The sequence below is a fragment of the Hyperolius riggenbachi genome, chromosome 10 (genome assembly GCF_040937935.1).
Source record: "Hyperolius riggenbachi isolate aHypRig1 chromosome 10, aHypRig1.pri, whole genome shotgun sequence".
In the NCBI taxonomy this organism is placed as follows: Eukaryota; Metazoa; Chordata; class Amphibia; order Anura; family Hyperoliidae; genus Hyperolius; species Hyperolius riggenbachi.
In genome coordinates this window covers 64,726,782-64,751,504 of record NC_090655.1, presented here as the reverse complement: position 1 = coordinate 64,751,504, position 24,723 = coordinate 64,726,782, and the positions used below count along the sequence as shown (strand labels likewise).

Sequence of the window (24,723 nt, the reverse complement as noted above, 5' to 3'; positions counted from 1 at the left end):
GAACAAACAAAGCAGCCTAGAACCTAACTAATCTGTCCCTAAGAGAAAAAGTCTGCAGCAGCTGTCCTTTTCCTCTCTCTAGCAGGCACACGAGTGACTGTAATGGCCCCTGGAGGCTGCCTTATATAAGGGGGGTGGGGCTCCAGGGCTTACTGTAGCCTGAATGGCTACAATGTGCCTGCTGACTGTGATGCAGAGGGTCAAAGTTGACCCTCATAGTGCATTATGGGGCGAATCGAACTTCCGGAAAAGTTCGCCTGACGCAGGCGAACGCGAACCCCCAATGTTCGCCTGGAACCGTTCGCCGGCGAACCGTTCGGTACACCTCTATATGCGTCCCAATCCACCCGCACGCGACCTATGAGGCGCATTCCAAGACTCACTAACACACATCCTCCTTCAAGCCAGAAGTAGGAAGGGTGGTAGCGAGTCTTGCAACGCGTCCCATAGGCCGCGTGTGGGTGAATTGAGACACATAGAAGCCAACGGACTTCTGGGTAAGTAACCCCATGTCTCCCGTGCTCACACCTGAGGCAATTATGCCTCATTTTAATTCCAAATTTGAGTGGTTTCCTACTCGGAAGCCCATCGCTAGCTGAGGCGTGCCACAGACAAATGATCTGCACTCATAATATCAGTTAATAAATAATCTGCTAATAAATATCAGTTAACAGATTAATGACTTGGTCAGGGAAAAGATGTGGAGAGTAAAGCTACGTACACACAGGGGACCTTTGTGGCTGGTCACTAGCGCACAGGGGATGCACGCGCGACAGCTCTGCCCGTGCGACAGCCGTCTACACGTCTCTGCCCAAAGGCAGAGACACGGTGGAAGCTGTCGCCGAAGGTTCCTCCCCCCGCTGGAAGCTCCATACATTGTGTATGGAGTTGCTGTCGCTAGTCCGCATACACATGGCGGACTAGCGACAGTTGCGTCGAGGTTGCGGCGATAGCTGTTGCCGGCGTTTGACCAAGTCAATCGCCGGGCGACAGCTCTTACTAGCGACGGTTCGTGGCGCACGTTGTACACACAGGGGACCTGTCGCCGCAACACGCACGTGCCACGTGTTTGCGGCGACAGTTGTAACCCGTGTGTATGCAGCTTAACAGTTTTGGGCCAAAACCCTTTTTTTTTTGAAGAGTAGGAGGTTTCTTTCAGATGGGAGGCTGAAGGCAGTGAATTCACCGATTGTCAATTAGGTGGTATATTACCGCCAAAACACCAATTCACCAGTGTGTGTACCAAACATCAAAATTAGCAGTGTGCCCCCAAAAAACACATAATTAGAGAGTTGGCTCCAATTAACATAATTAGGCACCATTTACACCCAAACATAAAAAGGCCTGGAACCCACTAGGAGTGCTTTTGTCAGTACTTTGTGATTTGAAAAGCTCTTGCTAATGTAATGCTATGGGTGTGATCCCACTAGAGGGATGTGATTTTATAAAAATCCCCCATAGCAATGCATTAGTAAAAGCTATTTCAAATCACTAGCGCTTAGAAAAGGCTTCTAGAGGGTATGAGGGAACCTAAACTGAGAAGGAGATGGATTTTTCCTTTTAAAATAATACCAGTTGCCTGACTCTCCTGCTGATAATGTGTCTCTAATACTTTTAGCCACAGCCCGTCAACAAGCATGCAGATCAGGTGCTCTGACTGAAGTCAGACTGGCTTAGCTGCATGCTTGTTTCAGGTGTGTGATTCAGCTACTACTGCGGCCAAAGAGTTCAGCAGGATAGCCAGGCAACTGGTATTGTTTAACAGGAAACATCCATATCCCTCTCAGTTAAGGTTCCCTTTAAAGGAATATTACCAATTCACATATTTTTTTCAATTGACACCGGAATTGTTTGGGAAGTGCTGCTAAGTACTGGTGTATACATTTTAGTAGCAACTTCATTGTTTACTGTTACCAAAATACTTTCAAACTTTATGGCTGACTGAGCCATGAGGAGAGGGGAAATTCCCCTCACACTTGATCAGTTAACTCTATGTGCAGCCCTGTGTGTGTGTGTGTGTGAGAGAGAGAGAGAGTTCCCAACAGCTGCAGCTCCTGTGTCCTGTGCTTCTGACTGAAGTGTCTGAAGAGAGCAGAGGAAATGTAACTAATTGTCACAGCTTTTCATACTGTTTTTGCTTTCAGAGTTTGCTTTCTGTAGTCTGATATGCAACTCTGGCTGTGCATTGAAGCAGACACCCCTTCTGCAATTGATTTGTCCCAATATAGCTAAATCCTACCCTCAATAAATTACAGCTTTTGCCTCTGATATTTAACATTAAAAGTAGAAAAATGTTTACACAGCTACTTAGACATTATTTGTACACTGTCATTTTAGAACACTTGGGTATTGATAGTATTGCTTTAAGCAAAGTGTTCCTGAAACAAACAAGTAATTATGAAGCGTTCCTTCCACAATCAACCCAATTTATTTTATTTATTTATAAAGCGCCAACATATTACGCAGCCAATTAAGCAGCATTTTCCCAACAAATACACACAATTAGCCAGTGTCCTATTACCCGAAAAGAAAACTCAATTAGGCAACATACTCACTCAAATGGCAGAGTGTTTCACATGAGTATTCCGTAGTTCCTCTGTTTGCACACGTCATCATCAACCTCTGAGAGCATGCTTAAGGCGGACCTGCCCTCAGAACTTCCTCTCTGCTCTAAAAGATAAGTAACAGCGTAATAAACTATAAAGTAAAAACAATTCTTTAGCCGTTAGAATATCCATCAGGGCCAAATGGCTTTCTAAAGAACTAGATTGGAACCAAATTGTGGCCAAAATTAACTACCGTATATTTGCCAAAACAAATATCTTACAGGACAACTTTAATTTATTTTCTAAAATATGGGAACCTTGGCCTATTTCTACGTTTGGTTCTCATTAACACCTACATATCCAGATTTTACACTCTCTTTGTTATCTCTTTGTTTCCCTTTTGGTTGTAAAATTTCTAGAGAATTTTTGCATGTTGGTGATCTCAACTATCTCTCTGGTTATTTTGTATAATTTTAGGATTGTATTTTCTTTATACTACTTTACATATCCTATTTACTAATTTGATATTTATTCTTCACTTCAGTACTCCACTGTTATGACTGTAGTGAAGCTCCAACCAGTATGTACCATCAGGGCTGGTTCTAGACGTATTGCTGCCTGAGGCAAACTTTTGAGGATGCCCCCCCCCCCCATTTTGGAATGATCGCACAGTAACCAACAATTTACTCTGCTTCATTTAATGTTCTCACATGACATGCTGCAGCTCAACACAATAGCCCACTGGCTGGCTTTGAAACTGTGACAAACAAACTGCTCACCCTCAGCCACTCCATTCCTCCTCAGTCAGGACAGCAGTGCCACCTCCTCCCTCCTGCTTTGTAAGTCAAATTAAACACTGCTGCTCTCCTGCCTTCCTCCTCCTTACTTACTGTTAGACTCCTCACACAGCTCAACAAGCTGCTTTTCCCTAATGATGACCCCCTCACCTCGCTCTCCTCTCGCTTCTCCTCCTACTCTGCCACATGATTGAACGTATTTTCTGGTCAAATCTGCCGACATGATTGAACTATTTTCTGATCAAATCTGCCACATGATTGCTCGTATTTTCTGGTCCAATCTGCCGACATGATTTAACTATTTTTTGGTCAAGTCTGCCACATGATTGAACGTATTTTCTGGTCAAATCTGCCAACATGATTGAACTATTTTCTGATCAAATCTGCCACATGATTGCTCGTATTTTCTGGTCCAATCTGCCGACGTGATTTAACTATTTTCTGGTCAAGTCTGCCACATGATTGAACGTATTTTCTGGTCAAATCTGCCACATGATTGAACGTATTTTCTGGTCAAATCTGCCGACATGATTGAACTATTTTCTGATCAAATCTGCCACATGATTGCTCGTATTTTCTGGTCAAATCTGCCGACATGATTGAACTATTTTCTGATCAATCTGCCACATGATTGAACGTGTTTTTTTGGTCAAATCTGCCGACATGATTAAACGTGTTTTCTGGTCAAATCTGCCACATGGTTGAACGTATTTTCTGGACAAATCTGCTCACATTACATGTATTTTCTTGAGAAAACCTGCACAATTATGTGAATTTTCTGGGCAAAGGCTAACCAGAACTTGGGCCCACTGTCTTTGCGTTGCACTTTAAAAGGGAACCCGAGGTGAGAATAATATTGAGGCTGCCATATTTATCTCCTTTTAACCAATACCAGTTGCCTGGCTGCCGTGGTGGTCCTCTTCCTCTAATTATTTCAACCATAGACGCTGGACAAGCATGCAGGAGGTCAGGGGTTTCTGACAATATTGTCAGAACTGACAAAATTAGCTGCATGCTTGTTTCTGGTGCAATTCAGTTCACTACTGCAGTCAAATAGATCAACAGGGTTGCCAGGCAACTAGCATTGTTTAAAAGGAAATAAATATGGCAGCCTCCATATCACTCTCACCTCGGGTTCACTTTAAATTACAGTTAGCCCCGCCCTCATCCGGCCATGGCCACTCCCAACTTTTTTTGCCCATTTTGTGCCGTGGTGCATGATCAGCTACCCCAGAAGTTGGTCCAGCACCTGCATAGCACCCCCCCAAAAAAAAATCCTGGAGCCGCCACTGGTTTTCAATTATTCAAATCTGCAAGAGTTGCCACAATAAAATGTCTCTTTCTTTACACAGATAATTACGGTAACACATTTATTAAAGTCATATTTGCACGTGGAATTCATGTTTTCTAACAAAACAATAAAATGTTTGAAGCAAGTTCAGGTTGTTGTGGAGTAGTTTATCTGATGCCAATTTATAGATTCTGCAAATAATCTTATTCTAAAAATGGAACAGTAGAAAAATTACCGGTGTACATTTTTGTGTAAGGATTGCCCAGAATTTTACCTTATGACCTCTTTATCAGAATGAATTCTAGGACTAGTGCCAGCTGGTGTATGGTGGTACTAGAAGTTCCATAGAGAGTGGAGATAGAGAATGGTGGACTTGCAGCATTATAGACAACGGGAACAATCATTCTGGCATATGCTGGAGTTCAAAGTTTTGTAGAACCTAAAAGGAGAACTTTGTGATGTATTCTGGAAGTTGTAGCTCCGCAGAGCCTAGAAGAAAAGCACAGTACATGGAGGGACTTGTAACTCTTTAGACACAAGCTGAAGAACATTTGGGCTCTATTCACAAAACTTCTCATACATGACTTATTTATCAACTAATTGATAAAAATAACCTTTCAGCAGATTTACAAGCAAAACAATCACTCAGTGATTAACTTGTTCCTGATTAACTTCATTCCAATATTACTTTGCTTATCTTATATCTTATTTTTGCTCTTTGAGGGCTTAAAAAAGTAATACAGATAAGGTGAAAACGGGATAACAGGTGAAAAAGCTTTGTGAATAGTGCCCATTGTGGTCTAAGTTGCAACTTGTAGCACTGCAGGGACTGGACGAATAGCATTGTCATGTATGTCGGGACATGCAGCGCTGTAGACACTGGGGAGAAATAATGCTGGTGTAAGCTGGGACTTAAAGAAGTGACAGGATTAGGACTTATGTCAGAACTTGTAGCTCTACAGAGACCGAAGACTGAAACATCACTATAGTGTATGATGGGACCTGTAGTTCTGGAGAGGCAGCATATGGATATACACTTTACCTTGTACCTCTAAAGAGGCAGCATTGGGTTGTGTGGTGGAATGTAAAGTGCTCTGAAGACCAGAGAGACATTTTGGTGCATTATATTGGGTCTTTCATCTGTACCACACAATACAAATCATTAGGGTATGTGCTAGCCTAGAACATAGAACTTCAGAGACATTATGTGGAACCTGTGTAGCTCCATAGACATCATTATGGTGGGACCTGTAGCTCCATAGACATCATTATGGTGGGACCTGTAGCTCCATAGACATTATTATGGTGGAACCTGTAGCTCCATAGACATAATTATGGTGGAACCTGTAGCTCCATAGACATAATTATGGTGGAACCTATAGCTCCATAGACATCATTATGGTGGAACCTATAGCTCCATAGACATCATTATGGTGGGACCTGTAGCTCCATAGACATCATTATGGTGGGAACTGTAGCTCCATAGACATCATTATGGTAGAACCTGTAGCTCCATAGACATCATTATGGTGGAACCTATAGCTCCGCAGACATCATTATGGTGGGACATGTAGCGCCATAGACATCATTATGGTGGGACCTGTAGATCCATAGACATTATTATGGTGGAACCTGTAGCTCCATAGACATCATTATGGTGGGACCTGTAGCTCCATAGAGAAGTGTATGATGGGACTTCTGGTTTCAAAAAGACTGGGATGGCAGAACTATGGTTCACACCAAGGTTTGTAGTACTTTAAAAAGTTGATAGTTAATGACACACTGAAATAATAATTGGCTGCTTATTCACTTTTTTGCGTCATTGTACTTGCAAGCTTTCCAGTCTTGTTCTTGGTATTATTATTGCTCTGCAACCTGTTTTCATAGCTTTATAAAGTGGGATCAAATCAGCAGCCAACTCCAGTGTGAAGACTTACCTGAGATTTGCCGCATTTGGCTACATACCGTATATACTTTAAATACCTCACATTTTTACAAAATAGCAGAATTATTATTTTGTAGTATTTATATAGTGACGACCTCTTCCGCAGCACTGCCCAGAGTATATAGTCTTGTCACTTAACTGTCCCTCAGTGGGGCTCACACTCTAGTCCTTACCATAGTCATATGTTTATGTATGAATTGTGTAGTGTATGTATCGTAGTCTAGGGCCAATTTTAGGGTGAAGTCAATTAACTTATCTGTACGTTTTCGGGGTGTGGGAGGAAACTGGAGTGCCAAAAGGAAACCCACACAGACACGGGGAGGACATAAAAACTCTGTGCAGACAGTGCCCTGGCTGGAATTCGAATTCAGGACTTAGCACTGTAAGGCGAGAGTGCTAACCACTACACCACTGAGCTGCCTATACAATACAATCAAATAATATAAACAATATACAATACAGAGATATACAGTATAAAAACACAATATAAAAAAACACAACGTTACTACATCTGTTGAAAAAGAAATGCAAGCTCTTGGGGCAAAGGTTACATCTCCTATGTAAATATGATAGACTGACCACACAACCGCTGCTGTATAAATTATGAAATAATGGCTGGAGGCCCAAACACAACCTTGCCTAACGGAGCTGCCTCACTGACACGTAGGTGCGAATCATAAACTTTCACCAGCCATTAGATATGACACCTCTCAGCTTTCCTGACTCCTTCAAGGAACTAGGGGGAGAAAAAAAAAACAGATAATGAGGAATTTATAAAGTGAATGCTGTTCATCTCGTATTTTACTTGTGTTTTAACAAGATTTGAATAGATGCTAAAGACATGCAACGAGGATGTCATTATTCCGACATGACGGGCCGTTCAGATGAAACCGTGTCAGATCGCGCCAAGATTAAAGAATCCCAAAGCACAGGAAAGAATTACTCCTGTACATCTGTTTAGCAGTAATATATTTCCGTCTTAGAGCATGGAAATATCACCAGAGCTAATGACAGGAAACTCCTATTTAAGAGTGCCAGTCAAGCAAATCGCAGCATTAAAAATAACATTTTTTTTCCTTCTTCAGTGCTTAATTCAGAAGGTTCCAAACGCAGCTAACTCCCAAAACGCAATTAGTTAACTAAATTACAGTTAATCAGAAAAACCACTAACACTTTTTTTTTTTATTTAAACGCCTGTTTATTGAGTGATAATTACAAATGGTAAAAAGAAGGCTACACTTGAACGGACGTAAAATTAAAGAAAATGAAAACTGTGCTGACTTTATGTATTGAAAGCAAGGCCACTAGTTAGAAAAAAAATTACGTATTCAACTTTAAGGATACGCATCTCTAATGAAAGGGCGTTCGGAAAATGTGTGTCGTCAAATGCACGCTCCGTGGCAAAAGTTTGTAGTATTTCTGCCAATATGTTTTTTTTGTATTTGATTTCATTTTATTTCCTTTCTAAAGACATATTTATTTGATATTTTAAATTCAGCCAAGTACAAACAAAAAGAGCAAATAAAAAAATATCAAAAAACAAAACCCGAAGGGAGGGCGTATCATCAAAGGGAACTATTCACAAGCATTGCATGGAGATATTTACAGCTCTGATCAAGCCATGCGTTTTCTGTTGTATGGAAAGCTGGGATTACACCCACAGGGATCCATTTTGTTACTTTTTTTTTACTTTAAACGAAAAAAACTAAACAAAACAAACAAAAAACACTTCAGTGCAAACCTAAATCTCTTAAGGCATTGTTTTTTTTTTTATAGGCACAATGTATAACATTATTTTTTATTAAATTAAGCATGCAGATAATGTTTTGTTAAAAAAAAAAAATTGCAAATAAAAACGGTAAAAATATTTCCCTGAAGTAACTAACTAGGGATGATAAATGATATGCAAATATTTCTGAGTTCATGCAAATGTATGTAATTTTTTATACAAATATATGCAGCTTGAAAATGGACCAATCAATTTAAACCTGGGTGGGACTTGGTTGGTCCATTTTCAAGCTACATATTTTTGCATAAAAATGTTCATAGATTTGCATGAACTCAAAAATATTTGCACATCATTGATCATCCCTAGCAGTAAACCTCACATACTCACCTCCACAGCAACCTGCAGCTGCCTGCTCATTCCCAAGTTACATAGTTATTTTGGTTGAAAAAAGACATACGTCCATCGAGTTCAACCAGTAAGTTAGGCTAAAACACACCCCCTGTAGTCACATGTGCATTCAGGTGTGAAAGCGATTGCTGTGTCACGTGAAGCCCCGCCCTCCTGCTGATTGTTTATCTCTAATATAGAGATGCGGCTTCACACTGATTGGGGAGGGAGTAGGCAGCTGGAGGTCACTGATGAGCAACAAAGGATCTTTTATGTTTTGCTTTTTTTGTTTAATTTTTTATACGCGTTATAATGGTTAATTTGCATATATTTAGCAGTGTTGCTCTGGGAGACATCTCAAGCCCACTCCAACCTGAATTATCGCAAATTCTTTCTGTTTTAGGAAAGCAAACTTTTTTTTTTCTTAACAACTTAGTAAGGGGGCTTTTAGGACCATTGTAGTCCCTTACACACTCCAATGAGTTCTGGGTCACCATGAGCTTGCTGGTTAGTCTGTACCTCTCAGTGTTACAAGCCCTACTCCATAGAGCCAAATTAATCCATGCCGTGCACTGATGAGGATCAAACAATCTGTGTGCATGTTGGATTATTCTGGCTCTGCACAAATTAACAAGATGACACATCATTGCATTCCAGCGGTTCTGGAGGTGTGTTTAGCTTCTAAGGGCAACAATGGTTAATTTGCATATATTCAGCAGTGATGCCCTGGGAGACATCTCAAGCTCACTCCAACCAGAATTATCGCAAATTCTTTCTGTTTTAGGAAAGCAAACTTTTGTTTTTCTTATAAAATAATGTTCTAATAATTGCATGTGAAAACTGTGCCTGAACATGTGCTTTCAGCAGATGAAGTGGAACTGTAACATATAATATAATTATTCAGGATACCCACTTTTTATGTTAAATGTCCTGATTTCAGCATCAGAAACACTTCCTATAGCTATATATTGCTGTCTATTGGTATGTAGCCACACCCCTTCCATTGAGGCTTAGCCTAGGCTGTTTATTATGTGAAAGTCTTCCCCTGAGCCTAGTTATAATTTCTACTGGATTCCGAACTCTCAGTAAACAAACTTTCTGCAGGTATCACCTGACAGGACTAAAGATATTGCCACCTGTAATAAATTTCAGTAAGTAAATCAGGAATTGAACGATTTTGCAATGCCCAAACACTGACTAAATAATGACTACAGTTCCTCTTTAATATTGCACACTAATGCACAATTGCAGTTTACGTGCTGCCTGACAGTGCACTAATACGATAACAAGCAGTAGGTAGATCTGCAGCGCGCTGTTCAAGCTGTGTGTGACCTAAAACAAGACTCCAACTAGAAGGGCTTTGTGACAAACAGGAGAAACATTTCCTAAAGCAAGTATGGAAAGGCTGTTAGCTGGTCACAGTAATGTTTGGAGGCTGAGAGATCTGCCAGAGGGGGTGTATGGAAGCACTGAATGACAGCGCTCAAGAAACTGCAGCATGCCTCATTTTAGTTGTTGTTTTTTTCTTTTTTCCTTTTTGGTAGTTTGTTAAAGTCAGAAAATTGTAAACTTCGCATTCATATTTACAGTTATTTCATTTTTTTAGGATTATTGCCTGCAGAGGTTATGTCAACCAGACAACTGTAAATAAAATGGACCAGAGGCTTTGTAAACAGAAAATCACAAAAACCTTAGGGGAAAGAGTAGCCTAAGAACAGGAAAAAGTTGCCTTATCCAAATATGAAACGCTTGTAAACACTTCACCCGAAAGGCTTAAGCCTTCCATTTTGATTGGCCAAAAATTGACCAGTTTTACCACCTTCATGCAGTATAAGGGGCAACAGATTTTGAATGCTATGAGAAGGTGGTGTATATAAACTTGTGTGTATCAGACTTTAAGCTGTGTTTAGGAAAATTGTCACCAATCGGGGGATCAGGAAGTGATTCCTTGGGTGGCAATTTGGGGAATGATATTGTATTATTATTATTCTTATTTAGTATTTATATAGCGCCGACATCTTACGCAGCGATGTACAGTATATATATATATATTGTCTGGTCACTAACTGTCCCTCAAAGGAGCTCACAATCTAATCCCTACTAATATCATATGTCTATGTATGAATTATGTAGTGTAAGTACTGCAGTCTAGGGCCAATTTAGGGGCGAGTCAATTAACTTATCTGTATGTTTTTTGGGAGCAGACAGACATTGTACAGACATATGCCTAACCTTGAGGCTAGCGATGTGTTCTCCTGTTATGGAGAGGTACGGAGGACAACAGAGCAGCTTTTATCGGTGTGTGTGTTTTGTTAAAAATAGCATTGTGGTCGGGCGTGCTTGAGCATTGGGGTGCCATTAAGGATCCAACAGGATGGATTTGTAACAATACCCACTCAGGATTGATTGGCAGCCACTGTACACACAGAACGCTTGTCGGCCAAAATGACCATTATCGGCAGTTTTGGAGGATTGGTTACACACATGTGATAAGCCTTCCATGGCTATAATTACTAGGTAATGCCCAGTGGTGTTGATCCAGGGATTTTATCTGATTGCCATCTGGAGTCAGGAAGGATTTTTTTCCCTTTTGGAACTAATTGGACCATGCCCTGTAAGGGTGTTTTGCCTTCCTCTGGATCAGCAGGGATATGTGAGGGAGCAGGCTGGTGTTGTACTTTTTTTTCTGGTTGAACTCGATGGACGTATGTTTTTTTTCAACCCAAATAGCTATGTAACTATGTAACTTACTACAAACTGGACTTCCAGACACAGGCAGTTTGTGGCTCACTAACACAATCAGGGCGTACATGTACGTCCAGTTAATAAGCAGAGGGTGCACGCTCCCACTGCTTGTTCATGGCAGGACTTACACGTTGGAGATTGGTGAACGGGAATATGTGTTCCCCTGAGCCAATCAAAGTGCCTGTCTATGAATGAACATGAATCCAATCAGGAGCCATGTTCATTCATAAAAATGAAAGTAAGAAGTACTTTTAATAAAAATGATCAAATACTTTCCAGTATGCCTGTATAGTGCCATCATGTGGTAAAATTAAGATAAAAATACATTTAAAAAAAATAAACTTAATCTAGTTATTAGTCCCATCTAATCCCCCTTCCCCATACTTACCAAAATAAAAATGCTTGTTGAAAAAAAAAAAAAGAAGAAAAAAAAAAGCATGGCACAGCTACCGGTAGAGGGATTAGGATACATACTCGGAAAAAGTGAAAAAGTGCCGCCTCAGAGACGCACGCTGACACAAATGGAGTATTGAAAGGAATTAAATAAGGCAGCCACCATATGCCTCTCACTTCAGGTTTCCTTTATGCTGACTTTTGGCATTCCAGTTTTCCATTGTGAAGGTGAGAGGTTAAAACTCTGTGCATTGGGCTCTGCTGCTATACAGGTTATGCCTCATATTAATGGGCAGGACATGGCACTAATAAGGTAACAGGAATTGCTCTCCTGGCGTTAAAACTGGTAAAATTTCTGTTTACTGCCTGTGTATGGCAAGATTACGGGCCGGTTCACATTTGTTTTAAAAACATATCCGTGGGATAGGTTTTAAAAGCTCCGCAGAAACGTTGGAAGTGGATACTATGTTAAAAATAGGACCCACTCAAGCAGAAACACGGATCACACACGGATCAAAAATGTTGCGGAGAGTCCGGATGTAACACTTTTTCCCGGACTGCGCGGGAAAACGTGTCCAATGCAAGCCTATGAGGACGGACACTGTCCGGTTTCACTAGGGAAGTCGCCGCATCCGCTACTCCTGTTTCGACCGCATCCCGTCGCCGTCGTGACATCATACGCATCCCGCCGTCCATCTCCGCTGCTTGATCCATTCTGAAGAGCCCGGAGGCCAACAGAAGCACAGGGATTCTCCATTGGGCTGCAATAGACCAATAAGAATACTCAGCAACAGAGGGAATTCTCATTGGTTCATGTTGAACCAATGAAAACTCTCCTTGTTGCTAGGCAGAATAGGCCTGTTGCAGCCTATGGAGAGTCACACTTCTGCTGGCCTCCAGGCTGTGGAAGGAACCGAGCGGACAGGTGAGCAGCAATGTATATGTACCGACGCGATCGATGTGCTGACGCAGAACATGCCCTACCATCCACATCAGATCCGTGTCAAACGGATCCGTTTTTCAGAAAACCTGACAAGTGTGGACCTGCCCTACCTATCAGGCCATAATGTGAAACTGTGAATAGACTGCAGGAGAGCTCTGCCAAGGTAGCTTTGGCATATATTAAGCACTTAAGACTTAAGGCCCTCTTTTACACTATACACTGAAAAACAATGCATTTTAACTTTTCATAGCAGTGCACTGTGAAAAAAAATTCAGTTAAAATGCGTGTAGTGTGAACTGAGCCAAGGACATTGCTTTGAAAATCAGTTGTCCTTTCACTTATAACTGAGAGAAACTGATATAGTGTAAAAGGACCCTTAGCCTTTCAGTGTTACCTACAAACGTGAAACCTAGTAAAACTTTAGGTGTTGTTTTTTATTATGATGTCCTTGAATTGTAATGAAGATTTTTTTCCCCACAAAGGCTATCATGCTGCAGCTAATCATTTAGTGCAGACAGTAAGTGGCTGGATAGTGTACTGGTTAAGGGCTCTGCCTTTGACATTGGAGACCAGGGTTCGAATTCTGGCTAGGGTCAGTACTTATTCAGTAAGGATAAAAGGGATACTTAAAGAGACTCCGTAACATAAATTGCATCCTGTTTTTTATCATCCTACAAGTTCCAAAAGCTATTCTAATGTGTTCTGGCTTACTGCAGCACTTTATACTATCACTGTCTCTGTAATAAATCAACTTATCTCTCTCTTGTCAGACTTGTCAGCCTGTGTCTGGAAGGCTGCCAAGTTCTTCAGTGTTGTGGTTCTGCTATGAACTCCCCCTTCCAGGCCCCTCTATGCACACTGCCTGTGTATTATTTAGATTAGGACAGCTTCTCTCTTCTCTCTTATCTTTTACAAGCTGGATAAATCGTCCTCTGAGCTGGCTGGGCTTTCACATACTGATGAATTACATACGGGCAGAGCTGTCTGCACTCTGCAGGAAGAAACAGCCTGACACTTCAGTGGAAGATAGCTGCAGGGGGAAAGAAACACACAAATGATCTCTTGAGATTCAAAAGGAAGGGTGTATACAGCCTGCTTGTGTATGAATGTATTTTCTATGTGTGGACATACTGTACATCAACCTACTTCCTGTTTTGGTGGCCATTTTGTTTGTTTATAAACAAACTTTTTAAAACTGTTTTTAACCACTTTTAATGCGGCGGGGAGCAGCGAAATTGTGACAGAGGGTAATAGGAGATGTCCCCTAACGCACTGGTATGTTTACTTTTGTGCGATTTTAACAATACAGATTCTCTTTAAAGAGAAACTGTGACCAACAATTGACCTTCATCTCATTCAGTAGCTGAAACCCCCTTTTACATGAGAAAACTATTCCTTTTCACAAACGGATCATCAGGGGGCTGTGTATGGCTGATATTATGGTAAAACCGCTCCCACTAGAAACTCTGAGGACCATGGTCCTGGCAGTTTCCTGTCTGTGAACCTTGTTGCATTGTGGGAAATAGCTGTTTACAGCTGTTTCCAACTGCCAAAAAAGCAAGCAGCAGCCACATCACCTGTCAGCAGCAAAAATGTCACCATGTAATAAATGTAAGAATTTAAATCAGAAAGAAGAACGGTTTTACAATGAGCAAACACTGACTAAAACGTTTATACATAATTATGATAAAAATAAAGCACTTTTTTATTCCATCAATTTCACTGGAGTTACTAAGGCAGTATTAAAAAAAATCAGTTTTACTTACCTGGGGCTTCTACCAGCCCCCTGCAGCCGCCCCGTGCCCTTGCAGTCCCGCCGTCCATCACGGATCCTCCTGTGCCCCCAGCCGCCAGCTATTTTCGTTTTCGCCGACAGGCCCGATAGGCCTGGCCATGTGTAGCAGCCTGAACAGGACCCTATTGCAGACGGCAACGCGAAGAAAGCTACCTGTGGCCCGGCCTGTCAGCAAAAACGAAACTAGCCGGTGGCGGGGACAGGAGGATCCGTGAGTAAGCCCCAGGTAAGTAAAACTGATTTTTTTTAATACTGCCTTAAGTATCCATTTAATGGAAAGACCCCCTAACATTGCAACATGGCCTCTTAAACGCATCCTTATTGGCTGCAGCTCGAGCTTTTTGAGTCCAACAGGAGAAAAGCGCTATACAAATGTTCCGATTTTTTTAAATTATTATTATAAACAGGAAGTTCTGAGTTTAGGTCCACTTTAAGGCCCCGTTCACATCTGTGTTTTTTTGCAGAATCGGCCATACGGATCCGGCCATCTGGATCCAGGAAAACGGTCCGTTTTTACAGCCAGTGCGCTGTAAAATGTCCGTTTTCCACCGGTTCCTATTATGCTGCAACACCTTCAGTTTCCGTTCCGCTGAGCAAAACGGTCTGTAAAATTGGATCATGCTGCATTTTTTTGTCCGTTCAGTAGAACGGGCCGCGGAACCGTACGGCCTGTTCCGTTGGCAAAAGCTACTGTGAACCGAGCCTAAGACTGCGTTGCTAGTTACCTCAGCACAGTACTATCCAGTCTCCATCTACCACGGTAATATTAATTTCCCCAATCAATGAACTTATTTTATTGCTTCACTAAACCACTATAGCGCCTTATTTGAGCTGAAGATTGTAGCCACTAATTAGGTTCTCATAGTTAGGCTGGCTTCAGCGGAAGAGCGCTTTTTATTTAATTATAATTCTTATGTATGAGGAGTCACTCACACAAAAAAACGCAATAAAAATTAATAAATAAAGCCAAGGCAAGACCATGCATTATTTAAATTTACTTTGCAAGCAAGTTGCATCTCAAGAGATTTGAGTTTGTTTTTTTTTCCTGCGTTACAATTTGGCATGAAGCAAACATGCCACTAATGTATTTTCACTTGCTATGTAGCCGTTTCTCTGTAAGCTTCTGGGCGATGGTGATAAGGTTTTTTGCATTCGGAGATGAAAGCTGTATAGAGGAATTATTTCCACATTGAAATGTTGCTGTCAGTTATCCTGGGAGCCTCGTTATGTGGCGATGTGAATGGGGGGATGCTCGGAGCGGAGGAATAATATATATATATTTTTGCTTCCATTCTTCTTGCGGCAGCGGCCCCTACGCTCCCGCGCTGGACTGCGTACACAGAATACACACGGTGCCAAAAATCCCTCATTTCCGTCCAGCAAGGATGCTGCTACATACGCTTTATACAATGGCAGCTCTGTGTTACTATTTCACATCACTTTTCCATGTTAAAGACAACACAAGTGATGTCCTTTGATTTTTTTACTAAATGGCAAAATCTGTAAAAAATAAAGCCGACGGCTTTTTCTTGCATACCCCGTGATTTATAAAGATGGAATGAGGTTATTAACTAATGCTATACCGTGATCCCAACAAAGTGAAGCTTAAAGGATACCCGAGGAGACATGTGACCTGATGAGATAGGCATGTGTATGTACAGTGCCTAGCGCACAAATAACTATGCTGTGTTCCTTTTTTCCTTCTCTGCCAGAAAGAGTTAATATTCAGGCATGCAAGTGATGAGGAATTACAGCTTTATAACACTTTCCCGGCAGAAAATGGCTTCTGAGAGCAGAAAAGAGGTTAAAAAGGTTCAATAGTTGATAGATTTTATCTCTGGCATTCTTCAATGAATATGTAATTGAGCAGAGTAGATTTAAATATAAAATAAAACTGTGGGATAACTAAAAAGTCACTTTTAAGAAGGGGAGGATAGATACAATTGTTTATCTCATCAGTTTATTTTCAACTCGTGTTTCCTTTAAGTGAAAATAAACTAATGAGATAAACAATTGTATCTATCCTCCTACTCCTAAAGATGACTTTTAGATATCTCACAGTTTCATGTTACGTTTCAAAAATTTAAAAAGAAGACTTGTTGTTTTGTCTCAGCTACATAAAGTCTCTGCACTTTCTCAGAGAGCTCCCATTGTAGCCAGAACCGGTGATGTGCCGAGTTGTCCTACTTTGTCGAGTTTCACTACCTGGTCTAATTCGGTAGTGTCAATCGATCAGTTAAAGTGTCTAAATATCCTATTTTATCAGGTTATGCTACTGGTGTGCTTAATACTAAACTTCCCTCACCCTTCTCCACTCCTACCACTAACCTACTCCCCTCTCCATTCCTAGCACTAACCCTCCCTTCACTACTCCAAACACTAACCTACCCCTCTCCTCTGCCTAACACTAACCTCCCCTTTAACCTGTTCCTATGGAAAGCTTTGTAGTAGGCTTAGCTAGTACAGTAGCTACTATCGACAAGCCGGCGGAGGGATATCAGCAAGACCAAGCTCATGTGCTGGTGCGCATGTGCAGATTGGATTTCAGCATGCCTCGATAGGAAGCATAAATCGCCATTACGTCAGCCCTGCAAAACTTTTGATAGTTCTGTTTAGTGAAGAGCACAGCTTTAGAGGTAACTTATTTTGAAACATCTGGGCTTTCCGGATCCATTAAATATAAGTACTTGCCGTGAGTGCAGAAGAACAAACTGCAATTCTCTAACCACTCAGCAACCCCACTGTATCCTGATATCCTGATTCCAGAGATTATCTACCTAATAATAGACAGTTTTTAAACTGTTCACTCCAAGTTTGCTGGATCACTTAAGCTCCCCAGTGTTCTACAATATTCATAAATCAACCCACTATGTCCAGTGCTGTATACCAAAGCATCACCTCTGCCCCATTGATGCAGGTTATGAGGTTACTGTATTTAGTGGGGTAGAGTATGGTGTTCACTATATCCAGTATTGTAGCTAATGCCTTCAAAACCTGTTATCAAGGCCCACCAGCAGCAGTGCACAACTTGTAAGTAACCACATAGCTGCATAAGGTTATTTCATTTGCTTCGTAGAACAAAACAACCGTAAAGCAACTAGAAAATTAAAAATCATATACTCACCTAAGAAGAGGGAAGGTTCTGGGTCCCATAGAGCCTTCCTGGCAAAATTCCATGCCATTATATTCTGTTGCAGCATAATATAGTATTGCATATCCAATAATATGCTATCAGCAAAGTGCCCCCAGGTTGTGTGAACCCGGGTTCAGTATTTAACAAAGTTCATATTTTTGATATTCTCACCAATATTGCAAAGTATATACAAACAAGACCAATGTATTCATGAATATTAAACAAAGTGCTTAGCAGTCGTGCAAAAAACATTTTATGAGCATTGTGCAATATCCAGTTATCACTAGTTATAAAAAAAATTTATGGGAACTCCTCGAGAGTTTTTTGTGTATCACTAACTAAGCTGTCCCATCTTCTATACCAAATCTCTCCAATTCAATTAAATTTCATGGCGGCCAAGCATGGACAGCTTGCTTCAAATCATATCATAGATTTTTGTAAATATTCAAGTCAGAGGACTGTAATGGGCCATTCCAAAAGTTTGTGCTTCTCCTTCTGCATAAATGCCTTTGTAGTTTTCGTCCTGAGTTTTGAGTCAATGGCATCAATTCACCAAAGACTTTTTATTTCCAAATTCACTAAAGATTTTTTGCATGAGGTAGAAGTTCAGAAATTTACCAAACAAACCTACTTCAATTCACTGACCCTGCTCGGTAAGTCTCAATTACCAGCTGTGGAGCAGGTCAGCAGTCAGACAGGAAGTTGTTAGTTGGAGTTTACTGTCCAGTGCATCCCCGACATCCCTTTAGATGTGCTGCAGTCACCAGGGAGAGTTGTTCTGTGTAAGAACATACAGATTTTCACATCTAACGGGATGCAGAAAAGCCTCATAAAATGTCTCCTTCCCCTGCTCTGCCAGAGTTCCGCCTTCCAGGGTGTCGGACCAAATCAGGATGAGAAGCAGGGCTGTGTGGCTCTCCCTATTGGCTGTCTGTCAACATTATCGCATGGAGAGAGCATGGAGAAAGTGAGTTATCGGCTGGTCAGAGCTGGAGAAAAATACCAAACTCTTGCGCTTGGTTTACCGAATGCGTTAATCTTTGATGTATTTATAATTTTCGGTGTGGTAATAGGTTTAGTGATTTGGAATTTTGGAAGGTGATCAGTAAAATCAGCTGTTTTCAGCATTACCAAATACAGTAATGCTTAGTGAATTTAGGCCATTGTCTTTTTGGAATATGTAACCCACGTGCTGTGTAACTTAAGATTGAACCTTATCCTACAGGATTTGTTGATAGTGGGTTGAATTCATCAGACCATCGACTAACAAGAGCCCTTGTCCCTGTAGTATGCACACAGCCCCACAGCATGAAGGAACCTTCACCAAATTTGACAGTAGGTAGCAGTTTTTTCTTGGAATACGGTGTTCTTCCACCATGCAAAGCACATTTTGTTATGACCAAATTACTTATTTTTTTGTCTCATCAGTCCTAAGTATTTTGTTCCAGAAATTAATCTGTCATATCTAAATGAGCTTTTGCATACATCAAAAACAAATTTTTTTGTGGTGTGAGTGCAAAAAGCTCTTCTTTCTCATCAACTTGTCGTAACAGATGTAACAGATGTTCTTTGTGCAAATTGTTCTGAATTGTAGAATGATGTACAGATATACCAATTGCAGAAGATGTTCTTGTATGTATTTGGAGGTGATCTGTGGGTTGTCTATAACCATTCTCACAATCCTCCACATACCCTGCTACGTTGTTTTTTTCTTGGTCTGCCAGACCTAAGTTTAACAGCAACTGTGCCTGTGGCCTTCCATTATGGCACTCACCGTTTAAACCTCTTTGTTAGTTTTTCTGTAGCCTTCCCCATACCTTGACACCAAACAATCTTTGTTTTCAGATCTTTGGAGCGTTGCTTTGAGGATCACATGCGGCTACTCTATAGAAGAGAGTAAAAGAGAAGCACAACTTGCAATTCGCCACCTTACATATCTGTTCTCATGATTAGACACACCTGTCTATGAATTCTCAAACACTTGTTCCCCATATTTGGACTTCTTCTGTACCTTTTTGGCCACTTCTGTGCAAGTCAGTGGTGCTTCACCACTTTTTCACTATTTGTTGAGCACTTTATTCAGTGTAAATCAGCTGAAATTCATTTTTCCTCTCCACAGCGAGAGGTACAGAGAGAGAGAGAAGGAAAAGGAGAGAATAAGATTATTATAATTATTTATATAGCGCCCACATCTTCTGTAGGGCTGTACATAGCTCAAAACAAAATAGTGTGGAGCATAGATACATGAGAAGTTCAAAACTCACTACATTCAGGATAACCAGCAGCACAAGTACAAATACATACATAGTTATTGTGTGGTTTTAGATATCACCAATACTGGACATGTGATCAGTGTCAGTTCTAGGAATTTTTTTCAGGGGGTGCTATGCAGGTACTGGATCTTTTCTAGGGGTAGCTGTGAACTTGAATCAGGCGGCGTGAACCATAACCAGGGGGCGTGTCTATGCGCTGGAAAGTGGGCGTGTATAGGTAATAAAGTTGCCTCAATATAGGTAGTATAGTTTCCCAGTAAAAGTAGTTTAGCTTCTCCAGTATAGGTAGTATAGCTGCCCAAGCATAGGTAGTACAGCTGCCCAGCATAGGTAGTACAGCTGCCCCAGTGTAGGTAGTCCCAGTGTAGGTAGTCCCAGTGTAAGTGGTACAGCTGCCCCAGTGTAGGTAGCACAGCTGCCCCTGAGTAGGTAGTCCCATCCCAGGATAGGTAGTAGAGCTGCCCCAGTGTAGGTAGTCCCAGTGTAGGTAGTACAGCTGCCCCAGTGTAGGTAGTCTTAGTGTAGGTAGCACAGCTGCCCCAGCATAGGTGGTATAGCTGCCCCAGTGTAGGTAGTCCCAGTGTAGGTAGTACAGCTGCCCCAGTGTAGGTAGTACAGCTGCCTCAGTGTAGGTAGTCTTAGTGTAGGTAGCACAGCTGCCCCAGCATAGGTGGTATAGCTGCCCCAGTGTAGGTAGTAGAGCTGCCCCAGCATAGGTAGTAGTACATAGCCCCCAGCTGTCCCTCTTTGGGAGCCCTGTCCCGCTCTCCCTCTTTCCCCCTCATTTGTCCCTCTTTCAGGACTTTGTCCCTCTTTCTGTAAATATATTTCTCTACTAACAAAATGTGTTTGATTGACTCTAAACTTTATTCTTATCCTTTACATTGATATAATACTAATTTTAAAATGTTACTATGAAGGAAAATGAACCAGGATAGAAAGGAACAGTGTGGTTTGAATTATAAAACATATTTTTCCGATGAAATCTTTATGGTATGCATGACTGGGGGTGTGGCGGGGGTGTGATCAGGGGTTTGGCAGGGGCGTGGCTTTAGTGTCCCTCTTTCTCATCTAAAAAGTTGGGAGGTATGGTAGTATGCTGCCCCAGTGTAGGTAGTACAGCTGCCCCAGTGTAGGTAGTACAGCTGCCGCAGTGTAGGTAGTATGCTGCCCCGGTGTAGGTAGTACAGCTGCCCCAGTGTAGGTAGTACAGCTGCCTCAGTGTAGGTAGTACAGCTGCCCCAGTGTAGGTAGTACAGCTGCCCTAGTATGGGTAGTACAGCTGCCCCAGTGTAGGTAGTACAGCTGCCCCAGTGTAGGTAGTACAGCTGCCCCAGTGTAGGTAGTACAGCTGCCCCAGTGTAGGTAGTACAGCTGCCCCAGTGTAGGTAGTACAGCTGCCCCAGTGTAGGTAGTACAGCTGCCCCAGTGTAGGTAGTACAGCTGCCCCAGTGTAGGTAGTACAGCTGCCCCAGTGTAGGTAGTACAGCTGCCCCAGTGTAGGTAGTACAGCTGCCCCAGTGTAGGTAGTACAGCTGCCCCAGTGTAGGTAGTACAGCTGCCCCAGTGTGGGTAGTACAGCTGCCCTAGTATGGGTAGTACAGCTGCCCCAGCATAGGTAGTATAGCTGCCCCAGTGTACATAGTATGCTGCCCCAGCGTAGGGTAGTATGCTGCCCCAGCGTAGGGTAGTATGCTGCCCCAGCGTAGGGTAGTATGCTGCCCCAGCGTAGGGTAGTATGCTGCCCCAGCGTAGGGTAGTATGCTGCCCCAGCCAGGGCCAGCCTTTGACCTGAGCGACTGGAGCGATCGCTCAGGGCGCCAGCTTCCAGGGGGCGCTCCTGCCGCCTGGCCACATATGTTATGTGGCTGCTGCTGCAGGCTCCGTCTCGCTCAGCGTCTCACTCCGCCCCCTGGTGCCACTGGGGGATGATGGGGGCAAAGACCAGCAAACTGCTGCTGCGGGCTGCGGCGCTGCCTCTTGGAGTGTGAGACTCCGCCTGGCCCCGCAATATGTCAGGAATCAGGATGGACGGAGGCGCGCTGAGCCTCAGGCTGCTGCAGAGAAGCGCGCAGTACGTGTGCCACCAGCCCTGTGACAGTGTCTGCTCCCAGAATCCTGGCAGCTACACTGGCACCAAGTCTGCAGACTGCTCTGCAGACAGTAAGAAGAGAAGACTGACCAGCAAAAAAGTAAGGCTCCGCATCCCCAACCTCTCTACGCTAAAGGGGGAATATGCTTATGCTGCTAGATACACTAATGGGGGGGGGGGGTCTGCTGCCTTAATACACTAAATGGGGATCTGTGACTGCAGGACTAGTAGCCTAAGCCTATATACACTAAAGGGGGATCTGCCTATATATACACTAAAGGAGGATCTGCCTACATATACAATACTAGTAGCCTATAGACACTAAAGGGGGGCTAGGCTTAGCTTAGGCTACTAGTCTTGCAGTCACAGATCCCCATTTAGTGTATTTAGGCAGCACATCCCCCGACACCCCCTCCCGTGTGTGTGTGTGTGCATGCACGCGAAGAGGATGAATGGGGAGGGGGGGCACCAAAATCTGGTTACGCTCAGGGCGCTGTGAAACCTAAGGCTGGCCCTGCATTGGTAGTATGCTGCTCCAGTGTAGGTAGTACAGCTGCCCCAGTGTAGGTAGTACAGCAGCCCCAGCGTAGGTAGTATGCTGCTCCAGTGTAGGTAGTATGCTGCCCCAGTGTAGGTAGTACAGCTGCCCCAGCGTAGGTAGTATGCTGCCCCAGTGTAGGTAGTACAGCTGCCCCAGTGTAGGTAGTACAGCTGCCCCAGTGTAGGTAGTACAGCTGCCCCAGTGTAGGTAGTACAGCTGCCCCAGCGTAGGTAGTATGCTGCCCCAGCGTAGGTAGTTTGCTGCTCCAGTGTAGGTAGTACAGCTGCCCCAGCGTAGGTAGTATGCTGCTCCAGTGTAGGTAGTATGCTGCCCCAGCGTAGGTAGTATGCTGCCCCAGCGTAGGTAGTATGCGGCTCCAGTGTAGGTAGTATGCTGCCCCAGCGTAGGTAGTGTGCTGCTCCAGTGTAGGTAGTACAGCTGCCCCAGTGTAGGTAGTATGCTGCCCCAGTGTAGGTAGTACAGCTGCCCCAGCGTAGGTAGTATGCTGCTCCAGTGTAGGTAGTATGCTGCCCCAGCGTAGGTAGTATGCTGCTCCAGTGTAGGTAGTATGCTGCCCCAGTGTAGGTAGTATGCTGCCCCAGCATAGGTAGTATGCTGCTCCAGTGTAGGTAGTATGCTGCCCCAGTGTAGGTAGTGTGCTGCTCCAGTGTAGGTAGTATGCTGCCCCAGTGTAGGTAGTGTGCTGCTCCAGTGTAGGTAGTACAGCTGCCCCAGTGTTGGTAGTGTGCTGCTCCAGTGTAGGTAGTACAGCTGCCCCAGTGTAGGTAGTATGCTGCCCCAGTGTAGGTAGTGTGCTGCTCCAGTGTAGGTAGTACAGCTGCCCCAGCGTAGGTAGTATGCTGCTCCAGTGTAGGTTGTATGCTGCCCCAGTGTAGGTAGTGTGCTGCTCCAGTGTAGGTAGTACAGCTGCCCCAGCGTAGGTAGTATGCTGCTCCAGTGTAGGTAGTATGCTGCCCCAGTGTAGGTAGTATGCTGCTCCAGTGTAGGTAGTATGCTGCCCCAGCGTAGGTAGTATGCTGCTCCAGTGTAGGTAGTATGCTGCCCCAGTGTAGGTAGTATGCTGCTCCAGTGTAGGTAGTGTGCTGCTCCAGTGTAGGTAGTACAGCTGCCCCAGCGTAGGTAGTATGCTGCTCCAGTGTAGGTAGTGTGCTGCTCCAGTGTAGGTAGTACAGCTGCCCCAGCGTAGGTAGTATGCTGCTCCAGTGTAGGTAGTATGCTGCTCCAGTGTAGGTAGTACAGCTGCCCCAGTGTAGGTAGTATGCTGCCCCAGTGTAGGTAGTGTGCTGCTCCAGTGTAGGTAGTACAGCTGCCCCAGTGTAGGTAGTATGCTGCCCCAGACTGCTCCCCCCTCCATTCCCGCGACCGCCGCTTGTGCATTCTTCTGAGCTGGCGGCCGCTACCTCTATGGCTGTTCCCACCGCTCCTGCGTCAGGTGTGTGATTCAGACACTACTGATGCCAGAATGATCAGCGGGACCTGCCAGGTCCTGTATAGCGCTGCAAAAAAATGCCGCAGGGCGATGCCGATAAGGACATCTTGCGTCTAATGTTTTTTAACGTTTTAGAAATGTCCCGTCACAAAGGTTATTTAACATTTTAGGACATCATTATAGTCATCTGCATGCATTACCTGGTCCCAGCGACCACGTCTCCTCCTCCAGTTCCCAGTTAGTTTACAGGAGTCCTGCAGCCAGCCAATCACCATGCGAGGACTGAAGCCGCATGGTGATTGGCTGGCTGCAGGACAGCTGGAAACTAACTAGGAAGTGGAGGAGAGGCAATCGCCCGGGCCAGGTAATGTATCCCTTTAGGGCCTTTTTCCACTAGCCTGCGATTTGCGATTTGATTCTGATCACAAATCGCAAGGTACATTAAACTAATGGAAACTGCAGCAGCAATTTCCATTAGTGCGATCCGATTGCGATGCGATTTTGGTCAAAGCGCAATTATCGTCCTGCCGCGTTTTGTATGCGATTGAGCTGTACTATAATGAGTATAGTAGCTCAAACGCAATCGCAATCGCATGGTGGAAATTAAAACATGATTGAGATCGCGATCGGAATGGCGATCGCAATCGCATTTCATAGTGGGGT

At 43.3% G+C, this 24,723-nt stretch overlaps 1 protein-coding gene across 6 annotated transcripts in view; it reads right to left on the bottom strand.

Annotated features, from left to right (window-relative positions):
• HABP2 (hyaluronan binding protein 2) overlaps positions 1-24,723 on the bottom strand; it is a 211,766-nt gene that overhangs the window by 143,456 nt on the left and 43,587 nt on the right. For 4 of the 6 annotated variants that reach the window (XM_068257889.1, XM_068257891.1, XM_068257893.1 and 1 more), the window contains exons 2-5: positions 19,479-19,588; positions 7,214-7,315; positions 4,909-5,123; positions 2,556-2,670 (exon numbers count right to left, since the gene is read on the bottom strand). The gene's annotated coding sequence lies outside the window, so the exon portion shown is untranslated. Of the gene's footprint in view, positions 1-2,555; positions 2,671-4,908; positions 5,124-7,158; positions 7,183-7,213; positions 7,316-19,478; positions 19,589-24,723 lie in introns of those variants that run through there. The other 2 variants (XM_068257890.1, XM_068257894.1) reach the window with 2 other exon arrangements.